Here is an 11,463-nt window from a genome sequence, read left to right on the forward strand (position 1 = left end):
TCATAGCATTACATTTAGCTCAAGCTTGCTATGTACTATATCAAATGTGCTTCATTACGTTTTAATTTTAGTCTTTGTTGCACTGTTGTTTTGCTTCTTTTCCATTGAGGATATCAGTTTTTCTCCCTTCCATTCTGTTAATTTTCAGTTACTCCATCTTTTGGAAACAATGGAAAAGAGATTATTCCCCCAATGATGCCTGATTTAGCAGCTTCAAAGACAAGCCAAATAAAAATCAGAAGAGGACTTCTAAGTAGTATAAGACGTATTAAGACAAGTTAGCACAGACCCAAGACATCCCATGGCTTCTTTAAAATGGAAGGAGAGGAGTCTTTGTACCTAATTACCATTGGAATCCACTTGGTTACAGCTTTAAATATTGCAGTTATTCAACACAATAGGGTTATGAAGCAGTTTGAAGAATCTCCATTCTGCTGCAAATACAACATGGAATTTTCCCCATTAATATTTTCCTAAGTTCTTTACTAAATAAAACAGCAGCATAAGTTAGGTCTGCAGTGCAGCTCCATGTGGATTTATCCAGGCTGACTCTAAAACTTTACTCTAGCACAGCTAACCCACCTGGCTATAGTGTAAAGCTGATGTGACTGGACCATCTCTAGAACCAAGTTATGCTGTTCAAGGAGAGGTAACAGCAAGTTAAACTCTCTTTCAGATCCCTTTGCATGTCTTAAATATACAAATTCTATGAGACCCCCAGCTCAGGTAACAGAACCTTAAAATATACCTTTGCTCTTACTATCACATCATGTTCTGAAGGTGTGTGTGTACATAAGGAAGGTTATTTTTTCTTCTCTTCACAATTTGATACCACTTATGGGCATACATAGGCTGTCTGAATAATCAATCCCTTTAGCATGTATCTGATGTTTAGTACTTCACTTGTTTCCTGCATTCTCCATGGGCTGGAAACGAGTAATCAAAGTCCTTGAATCTACAAGCATAGGTGCCTCAGTTCTGATTGGCAGTTTGGGTATCCTCACTGCAAAAAAAAAAAAAAAAAAAAAAAAAAAATTACCAATAAAAACACACTGCAAGAATTTACAGTTGTGTTGAGTTGTAATGTCACATTTTCTTTGAAAAAAAGAAAATGCAATGTGACTTTCTGAAGGGAATATGTGGAAGTGAATTTACATTCTTCCTGTCAAACAATTAGCATAAGTTTTTATGTTAACTATTTATTCAGAAATTTAAAACACAGCCACTTAAAGAGAAGTCAAATTTTTTCCAGCAAAGGACCAGAGATTAACACAAAAGCAAAGTGTGGCAGCAGACAGAGTAATTCAAATGGAACACAAATTCAAACATTTTAATTCAAAACACATTAAGAATAGAGGGAAGATACAAAATTCAAAATGCGGTCTGTATTTTACCTGACAGGGTCCTTTAATCTAGAAAAATCACACAGTATTTTAAATAGTAATGTAAATTCCACAGCATGCAATCCCCATGGCATCTTCTCCAAGAAATAACCAGCTGACAACTCAGAGTAACAACTTCCCCCATGCTTAAACACTGAATAAGGATATATGCCTGTGCTGCACACTGTCATGCAGCGTGTACATCCTCAGGCCAGCCATAAATACAGGAGCAGAAGTGCCAAAAGCTGCCAAGCAGCCTGAAAGCAGGATAAATTAATTCACATAGGGTTCAACTCTACTGCAGCTAGACTCCTATGGGAGTGCAAACAAATTCACTTACAGCTAGCCTCATCTGCCTCATCAGGGGCAGAATAGGTACATGTTATTGTCATATATATATGTATTTTGCATTTACATATGTATTTATATGTGTATTTTAATACATATGTATTAAAAATACATGTATTTTATATGTATATATATGTATGTGTATATATGTATATGTATGTGTGTGTATATATATATAAAATATGTATTTTTAATACTTGCATAACCTAAAAATTGTTCATTTTATCTGCTTGTGGATGTTAAACATGTATACTTTTTTCCAAAACAGTCAAGGGAGACATTGGAAATTTTAGTACTTGAAGTTAAATAGAAGATGGGCATGAGAAGTCCATCATTGCAATTTCATATCAACATTTTGACATAAATATTGGTTTTTGTTTTATTTTTAGACAAAATTAAGCAAAGCTCCATGCAAGACTAAATGAAGACTGCCATTTAATTTCCAAGTGCCAGTTCAAAACACAAATTTTTTTTTACATTTCTCAAATTTTCCCTGGATTTGTCATATCCCTGTGAGGCTTTTTTTTGTGAGTTTCAGCAAAATATTACTCTTCAGCAGACAAAGCCAACCAAACAGTTTATTAACACTAGTGAGATCACTTCTATTCTGAGGAATCACTAATGTGATGCATTACTAAATTGCACCAGAGCTTAACTAGGCCATATCAATAGTTAAGGTCATTATAAACCCTTTATAATTCCATTAATTAGTCAGCCAAAGTTGTATAGAGAAAAATGTAAAAAATACATTCTGCTCATAACTTTGTCTGGTGGTTTCTTTCCTTCATGGTTTTGTGCCACATTGATTCTACCTTGTGTAATATAATGGGTTAACATTTAGCATGAATGTTGGGAACTACAGTCTAAATGTGTTTGCAAATATCATTACATTGAAATAACATTTTACTAGAGAATGTAATGATGACTAATAGGTATGAAAGAGAAATCTTGCTGCTTCATTTTCTAACTACAAAATATGTAGGAAAATTAAGAATGTAGCTGATATATTAACATTCAGAAAATCATTTAGGGATATAATTGGTACTTACTAAAGCAATTAGTATAAAGTAATCAAGTGTCAGTGAACATAGATGATTCTATGAATCTGTGATATATATAATTTACTATTGCTGCTTAAAATGGCCAAATTTTTTTGTTATTCTCAGTAAATGACTACAAACAATTGAAAGCAAACCTTAATATTTAGGGCAGAGTTTTCTTGTAAGGGTTTATTATTTGATGAAGAACTGTCTGTAAAAAGTCTGTCAGATGTATATAAACAAATCCCATATTGAGTCTCAAACTAGCTTAGCTTTTAACATACATTTTCCTTTCCTTTCTTTCGTTAGCAGTCACATATACACCTTTCAAGCAGATGCTTATTTTTGGTTTGAACATGGGTTTTCTAGCACAGCCAGCTGGGAAGTTTAAAGGAGAAGCTGTTCCCCTCAGGTTTGAAATTGCCCCGTTTCCAAGGAGCACATTGAGATCTACGAATGCAGAACACCACAGGAGGCTTGGGCTCCTGTACATAACAGAGCATGAGAAAACCTTTTGCTGATCTCCCGGATTTTACTGGACACAATACAAACTTCTCTGGAGTTCCAGGCCTTCAAACAAGTGGACATGAAATATTTTTCTCACAGAAATGCTGTGCATGGCATATTGGTTCAATTTCAGGACTCTTTCAATTAGGGAAAGGAGAATAAATGCTTCAAAAATCGTTCAGATGGAAAATACCAATTCCTTATCTGCTTATTACAGCAAAAAATTGTGTGTGGGTTTAGTGATCTGAAAGGAAGCAAAACTATTATTATTGTTAGTAATTTTTTGAAGCCTCGCATATTTTTGCATAGCAGTCACATGATTAAAGATATCTTAGATGAATGGAGACACTGATTTTATTCCTTCCTCAGCCACACAAAGTTCAAAACCTGTAATGAAGGATGTTTTGCTATACAACAAGCTGGGTAACCCACCATGTAGGGGTAGCAAGCATTGATCCCTCCTGCTCAGAAAGTACAAATACCTATTGCTTCTGTAGAAGGTTTTCTGATCTGGTCTGCTAGAAGAACGTAAAACACAGATTTTGAAAATGGACCAAAACTCAGAATTGGTCTATTTTGAAAATAGACCAAAACTCAGAATTCTCTTTTTCTAGAAGGCAGCACAACAGGACACAAATCTCCATGACTCACTGGTGATTTCCTCCTTGTGCTCATTCTTTTGAGTCTTATTAAACTTGTTAAAACTCCCACAGCCCAATGTCATGGCTACAGAGCATCAAGGAAGGGACACAGCCCCACACAGATGGTGCTTAATGATCTCATGAAGTCTGAAGGAGACTCCAGACTCTGTTCCAGGTCTAGGAGGTGTAGAGATTTGAGGTGTTGGTGGTTTTTAACTTCTTCAGTGTTAAAGAAATAGACAACTCAGAAAGTATAGGTTTAACCTATGCATTCACTTCTCTCTTGAAAGACTCTTAGCCACAAATATTTAATTCCCTCCCTTTGACCAGACTCTGGACAACCATGAAATGTGGGAACTGTTCTAATTCATCATGATGCTAAGCTTCACAAGATCCAGTGGTTTGAGGTAATTACAGACTCTGGAGAGCTACAAATACTGACATCTTTGATTAAGTCTTTTGAGATATTTCTATTCAAGCAGGACTTACAGTAGAAGAGCCTGACTTGTTACTTTAACTAAGTCCTGAAATTTTCCCTGCCAAGGTGGCACATCTTTCCTTAGATGCCATCTTAGTTTTCATGCCCACTCTCTCAGGCAACCCTAGAGAACTCCAAAGGTTAGACAAAAGCAATAGAATCAGTGCTTTCAAATTTTTCCTACCTTTAAAAAGTGAGAATAGTCACATTTAAGGAAAACACAGAATCCATTGGAAGTCTATTATATTTAGTTTGAAATTGTTTGTCTACCACAGGCATTCAGGGCAATTGAATGTCTGCCTTTTGGGATCACTGCCAAAAGAAGAGATTCAATTAAATTAATTGCAATGACTCCTAACAATAGTTAAATGGCCCACCTAATCAATTTAAATAGTGCATCTGGTCCTGCCTGCTCACCTATTCATGGTTCACTACTACAGCATTTGCTAACAAAACCAGCTTGTAGATCTTTTTTTTTTTAGGTTTATTGTTCAGTTCTAGCCACTGAATTATTAGATCTGACTTGGGCTGGGGCCTCTATCATTTACTGTTAAGGTGTTTGGGGCAAAAACACGGAAGAACTGAAAAAAAATGCTATCTGTAAAAAATTAATCCAATCATTTCTAGAAACACAAGCAATGTCAGAACTGAACGAATTGTCTCTAAGGGGAAGGAGAATCTTTCATCACATTATCTGAATGAAGTGTCAGCAACCAATTAAGAAAATGTGCTGAGTGTAGCATGTTTATTCAATTTCCCCCATCTGAAATAAACACATATAAGAGAAATATAAAAAATGAAACTTAAAAATATTGTAGTAAAAAAGTCAATTTGAGAATTCCCTACCACCAACCTTGAATGATGAAACAGAAAAGACAGTCTGTAGCTACTCAAAGTAAGCAAGCTAAATATATATATTGGGGTGGGGGAGAGTGTTGAATAAAGTAAAGTATAAACCAAGAGCATTAAATTTCTTTTGGACTGATGATTTATGAGTTTTTCAAAATCTACTTCTTTTTCTAGATGAACCAGCCATGAAAATGGAAATCACAGAAAAACAGTTCCTAAATAAGCTAACAGAAAATCTATTTCTAAAACTACTACTGCTGACAGTAAACTAACTTTTGTCTTCCATATGTGGGTGCTTGGGTGAAAGTATATTTCATGCACTAGAATTTATGGAATATGCCTATAATTTGTCCTTATTTGCAGCCAGACCATACTTATATCTGGTCTTGGAAACACCTCATGGCTCCAGGCCTGTACTGAGAGCCTTGAGATGTTTTGGCAACACAAATCATTCAGAATATTCACTACCAAAATTACTAGAAAGGAACAGGCTTATAGCAAGGCTCTCCTGGGACCAGTTAACAAGAGCAGAAGAGTGCCTGGTGTCCACTCACACCAAAGTCCCTGCCACTGGATGGTACCCAGGAAAATGCCTGCTCTTATGCGCTGTGTTTTTGCATTGAAAAAAATTACAATGGCCCCTGAGTATCTTGTAAAAGTTGATATAATTAGCTAGAGAGCATATGGGAATTCGCACAGAGGAACATGCAAAGAGATTGTGAAAACCCTCAAAGCTTCTGAGTCATACAATAGTTCCAGCCTCTCTCAATCATTTCTTCTTTGTCAGAATAAACTGAAGTCCAAAATTATAAATTACTAAAATACTTACCTTTATAATTCACAATGTATTACCTTTGTGAAAATGCCTACAATTTTATTTATATAATTTTCCTCTTAGTTTGTATTGGTTTATGCGAACTGCTTGTTAGTAAGTACATTCCGGGTTAAAATAACATTAAAATTTTCATCAAAGGTACAATCAGACAATTGTTATTCAAAGTTACTGCATAAAAACCTCATAGATACAATCACAAACAATTAACATACAATTACAACATGAAAACCTACCAAGTACTGATACAATCACAAAGACAAGTACAGCTGATGGCAAATCTAGAAGCAATTACACAAAGCCTTTGAAGAATTGCACACATTTATCTAAACTCGATAAATGTATATGTCTTAGCAGTAACATAATTGAGTAGGATTAACATAGCCACTGACATGGGGCAATTTCATTTGCATAAATAGTTTTGCAAATTTCTAATATTTAAAATTTGATTTTAAAATGAAGTTGCAGCTGTTAGTATTCAGATTATTCACTTTTTTATCTTAAAATCATTAATTATTTTAGAGTCAACAGGAACTTGAAAAATACTTCACATACATGAGAAACTATAGTCCTTCCACAAAAGCTCTTGGTATATAATTCTGGCCACAAATTGCAAGCAAGATGCAAAAAGTCAGGCAGTAAAAAGACACAAAGTTGTTGTTACTGTTGGGTGCTTTAATCTGTACACTCACATCGTGATCCAAAATCTGCAAGTCAAAAGACACATTGCAGTAACTTGCAGGGATGTTGAATCAAGCCTTTTCCTAAGCAATGGATCTTTTATTTTGCTGGTCAAAGTCACCATTCAGAAAATTAGTGTTATTTTGTCTCACAGTACTTGGCATGGAAATAAATCTGAGATTTATTTGAATGACAAGAGGATAATCATGATGTTTATTCCTCAGTGAGCTACTAAAATAAATAAATCAAAGTTTGCTTAGTTATACTCAGAAATTTCATCAGAATAGCTGGCAGCTCATCTTGAAATATATAATTACCAATAAGGCATCTTTGAAATCATAATGATAAGCATCTCAATTTGCCAGAAACATAACCAAATACACAGAAGAAAGGTAAACCAAGATAATGATATGCCAGTATTGGTAAATGGGCTCACTGAAACACATGATTTTACTTTTACTTGACAAGGACTTGACAGTCTTTGTGATAAATATCAGAACAAAGATTGTCTCTGGCATCAAAATTATATCAAAGACTCATGGATAATTTTAGCCTGCTGACTCCAAACAATACTTGACATACTCTCTCACGGATCCTGCTCCTGTATCAAGGACATTGCTCTGTACAACCCCTGCAACATTCTTCAAAACAAAAGACTCAACCTCCAAAGTTAAGTGGCTAGATATTAGATTGCTTAAAATAAAAACTAAGCTTGACAAACTATTCTGTAACCATGTGTACTATACAGCAGCAGCTCTGCTGCCACATCTTGCTTTTGATGAAATCAAGGACAGTAACATTTTGCTACTCTATAACAAAAGGTTACTGGCAAACTACAAATATGAGGTCACACATTTTCATGTCTTCCCTGCAATTCGTGCTCTAAGAATCCTTTCTTCATGCCAGGTTCTATATCTAAAAGATGCGTGCAGCTTTACTTTTGAAACATCAAAAGATTTCTATTCTATTCTAAATACCTACCTTAAACATTTCTTTTCTGTGCACTGCTTCGTACATTCAGTTTTTAAATAAAAGCAGTCCGAAGGGTCCCGTTCCTTTATACTCAACAAAAGCTAAGTTTCTAAGATGGACGTGTTTGGTCTTATTCTTATCTATTATTTGTAAAACTTTGCACATAACTTAATGCTGATTGATGGAATCAAGATTTAAACATGCTTCATCCCTGTTTCTGCCCAGAAATAAAACAAGGGGTGTGAAAAATTGTTCAGTTGGAAAGTGAGGAAGGAATGACTTTTGGGGATTGTCTTTGACGACTTGCCCCTAACAATAAAATTTTGAGCCTTAATTTAGACAAATTATGATTGAAAAATGCAAATATTTCCTGGGAAACACATTTTGATCCACAGAGATATATTGCTACTCATACTGTAAGATATTAGTAGTTTAATCACGTAACTAAAAACCTTGTTGAGTCGTTTGTTCTCATCTCCATCTTTTCTTTATGGATTATCTGCATCTTCAAGATTGAATTCTAATAATTTATTCTCCAATTGCTACAGAAGATGACCTTAACTTCATGGAATTAGCAAATATCAGGATTCCTTGGTGTGTAATTGTAGCTCTTCCACTCTCAGTACAGATTGCAAAATAAACAACATAATGAAACAAAGCAGAGAACTCAACAGTTGGTAAATCTACATAATGCACTCTATTTGGTATGCACACTACAGCAGGAGCATGAACAGAAAAGGAACTGAAACCAAATTGTTTGACCTATTTTAATATTTGATGAAGAAATACTAAGCCTAGAAATATCATGTCTTCGGGGACCTTGTAGTTGATATTATTAAAAACATTTTAAGAAGAGGCTGCTATAGTCTATCATAATAAGCTTTGGGTAATACTTTAAGAGTCCATTAACTTATGCTCAAATAATCTTGAATGACAATGGAAATCCTTTGAAAGCTTGTATGATAGTTGCACAAATACCACATAAATTCCTTCCCATCCTTTTGTGAGTGTTTTCCCCTAGATACACCACAGTTTTTAACTCCTTTGTGTAATCGCCCAGAATTTGATATTTTAACATTAATGGAGGGAAGTCAGATCAGTTCTAACCTTAAAAGAAATCAGTCTATGTACTTTTGAGGAACCCAAATCAAAATTCTTTTTGAAGCAAATCTAAGGAATTTTTTAAGTTATTTATCTGTGACTTTGAAACTACAGTAGAGCAAAAGACAAGGGGTTTGGTATGAGTAGTATAATATTAATATTTATTTTCCCAACTAATATTATTTTTGTGATTTAAATTAGCTGAGTTATCAATACAAGTCAATTTTTTTTCTAGAGAATCTAGATTTAATTTTCCTCAAAATAACATCTTTTGTTAAAGTCTAAATATTTGTAGTGGCATCTTGATATTGACAATGTCCAGTCATCTCAAATTAAAGACAGACTTGAGATGCTGGATGGTTTAAAGATTAAATACTTAATCTTTAAGTACAAAATTAATACTTAAAAAAAATTCCCCCTGTAAATGTCCTCAAGTATATTTGAATGCAAACTAATGCTGAAGTCATGGTCATTACAAGACAGAACTTGTTCTTCATGGCTGCACTCTAACCTCTCTGGTTTTGTTACTGCTGAGATTTTAAATTTTTTGAAGGAAGAAGCTCCTACTATGGGTTAGTCCCCTACCAAGGACCAAGCTTAACCCGTATCCTGCAGAAGTCCTATATACCACAGTAATATAAATATTTGTGACTTGTTCCTTTGCACAGGGAGCTTGCTGTGTTTTGCCCAGTTACTCGGCACAGATACTGGATTTGGAATAATTCCAAAATCAAAAATGGAGATCCACATCAGCCTGTGCAGGTGTGTTTTGGTGACCTCCCAAAACACACCTGCACAGGGTCTTGGACAGAGAAACTGGATGTATTGGAGATGGCCCTGGGTGGCCAGGACCCAGATCCAGACACAGGCATCACCAGGGACTGGCCCAGGCACACCAACACTTTCCCAGTAAGCACATTCATTAATACGCCTACTGCCATCACTACTTTAAAAATTTACTGTTTCATCCTACATTTCAGTGTTCAAGAATTCCATCATCACTTATGCTTGGGAGAATAAACTGCTGCATTCACATGAAGGAGCAGATATCATCACACTCACTCATCAGCATGTGATTTACAGCCAGCACTGAACAGTCTGAGCTACCTGGCAGGCCAGAACCTTGACTTAGCTGTGTGGTAAAAGGTCATGATGACATTGCTAATTTGAAAATAAATAGCTTCCTGTAATGCTATAGAATGTCTGTAGCAATCAGTCACATAAAGATAAAAGCTCATATAGATAAAAGCATATTAATTAGCTCATAAAGCCTTATTAATCAGCCTTGTAATAGTAGCAGTTTAAAACCATAAAAGAAATGTGCAAGATATTTGTCTGCAAGCTTAAAAAAAGATAAAATAATGAAAACCCACCCTCATAGCATGATATGATATGATATTAGCACCCTGCTACTGGGAAAAGGAATTTACAGTCTAAAAATAGCATCTTCTTTACAGTATGTGAGTGATTTAATACATTTGCTCTAGTCTAGCTGAGGTATGATAGCAAAAAGTACTTTGGATTTACTCTAATTCATTGATGTCCTGGTTTTCGCTGGGATAGAGTTAATTTTCTCCCTAGGATCTGGCACAGAACTGTCTTTTGGATTTAGGAGAAGAGTGTTGATAACACACTGATGTTTCAGTTGTTGCTGAGCAGAGCTTTCTCTAAGTCAAGGATTTTCCAGTTTCCCATGCTCTGCCAGTGAGTAGGGGCACAGGAAGCTGGGAGGGAGCAGAGCCAGGCAGCTGAGCTGAACTGGCCGAAGGGGTATTCCATTCAATAGAATGTTGCATTCTGTATATAAACTGTGGGGAATTGGCTGGGAGGAACCAGTTGCTGTTTGAGGATGGGCTGGACATCAGTCTGTGGGTGGTGAAAAACTGTGATGTGCATCAGTTGTGTTTCTTGGGGTTTAGTCCTCTGTTTCTCTTCATTATTATTATTATTATTGCTATTATTAATAATAATATCAGTAATATATTTCATTTGTTTCAGCTATTAATCTGTTCATACCTCAACCCATGCCTTTCTTCCCTATTTTCTCCCCACCAGGGAGGCCAAGGCAGAGGGAAGTGAGCAAGGGGCTGCTTTGTACTTTGTTGCCAGATAGGGTTAAACCACAACAAATGCTCATGGAAACAAGTGTGACCCTGACTGAGTGGGATCTTATGGGATCCCTTTGTAAAGAAGAAATTCTATCCAAACTGGAGTCAATGGCTACTGATTTCAAAGCAGAGAATGCAAGTGTGTTTCCTGATCACTATGTCCTAGACCTCCTGGAGGCAAAAATTTCTTATTCAGATTTAGTTCAAATTAAATTCAAGGATTCTAAAAAAATGAAATACGTCCCTTTTTCATGGAAATACTCTATTTTTATATTTATTTAATGTTTGATACTTCCCAGCAGAAGGCAGCTACTCTAATTCATTAAACTGACAACAAAAAACTAAAGACCAGAGACATTTTAAGAATTGTACACTCCTTTGTTTATTTCCCTGTCATACTCCAGTTGCCCTATAAACTTCTGATGAATCTGCCTTGTTCCAAGGAAGACTTTTTGCACATAGTGCATTCTATTTTACTGTAAAAAACTGAGGCAATTGCAACCATTAATTAATCTGAAAAATAC

The sequence above is a fragment of the Pyrgilauda ruficollis genome, unplaced genomic scaffold (assembly GCF_017590135.1).
Source record: "Pyrgilauda ruficollis isolate IOZ18807 unplaced genomic scaffold, ASM1759013v1 scaffold18, whole genome shotgun sequence".
In the NCBI taxonomy this organism is placed as follows: domain Eukaryota; kingdom Metazoa; phylum Chordata; class Aves; order Passeriformes; family Passeridae; genus Pyrgilauda; species Pyrgilauda ruficollis.